This window comes from Microtus oregoni, unplaced genomic scaffold (assembly GCF_018167655.1).
Source record: "Microtus oregoni isolate MIOR12 unplaced genomic scaffold, Mior012 000067F_ref0000223, whole genome shotgun sequence".
Taxonomy (NCBI): Eukaryota; Metazoa; Chordata; class Mammalia; order Rodentia; family Cricetidae; genus Microtus; species Microtus oregoni.
This window is the reverse complement of record NW_024543974.1, coordinates 871,182-872,012: the sequence shown is the minus strand read 5'-3', so window position 1 is coordinate 872,012 and position 831 is coordinate 871,182. Positions and strand designations below refer to the sequence as shown.

Sequence of the window (831 nt, the reverse complement as noted above, 5' to 3'; positions counted from 1 at the left end):
CAGGATTGGTGATGCAGCTGACCCCTCGGCCATCAGGAACGAGTCACTTCTCAGCGACTGTGTCCTTCAGATCAATCTACATTCAGTTTAGTGAAGCCTCACCTCTTTGAGAGAGACAGACAAAGTAGAACTCAGTGAGGACGACCAGGGCAAGAAAGTGGGAGGAAGGGGCTTAATAACACCACTTGCCTCTGGCAGCACGGAGAGCTTGAACTTGGCTTTACTTAGGGCCTCGATCCGATGTTCCTTATTCTGAGGCATGATTCAGGTGGACGTGATGGCCTGGACAGTGAGACCCCTGGCCGTGGTGACCTGAGGCTTCCCTAGGGCACAGCGAATACCTGTCTGGGGCCTAGATTGGAGGCGACATTGAGGTCAGAGCTCGAAGAGCCTTCAGAAGATTGTCTCCAAGGTCCCTTCGGGGAGCCCATACAGGCAACAGGGTGAGGTCACTCCGAACGAGTGTGCTGTTGGCAAGCATTGCACACCAGGCCCCAGTGAGAAGCTGCTGGCAACCGTTGCACAGCGCGCCCCGCTGAGAAAGGGGACCTCCCGTGCAGCTTAGTTGGCTGCAGATTTACCTTATCTTTTAAGACACAGTCTCTCAGTGAACATGAAACTCACTGATTTTGTCAGGCGGAGTGGCCAGAGAGCTTTGCGGATGGATCCAGCAATCTGTCCTCCACGCCAGACATGCCGGCTCTAGGGTTTAAGAGTATTGCTGTGCCTGGATTTTCCGTGGGCGCTGGTGATCTGAACTCAGGTTCTCAGGTTTGCATGGGAAAACCTAACCCACTGAGCCATGATCCTTGCCCATCATTAATTTTATGG

General features: G+C 53.4%; 1 pseudogene; it reads right to left on the bottom strand.

Moving 5' to 3' along the window:
* Window positions 1–399: 399 nt before the first annotated feature.
* LOC121440493 lies at window positions 400–575 on the bottom strand (annotated as a pseudogene).
* Window positions 576–831: the final 256 nt, after the last annotated feature.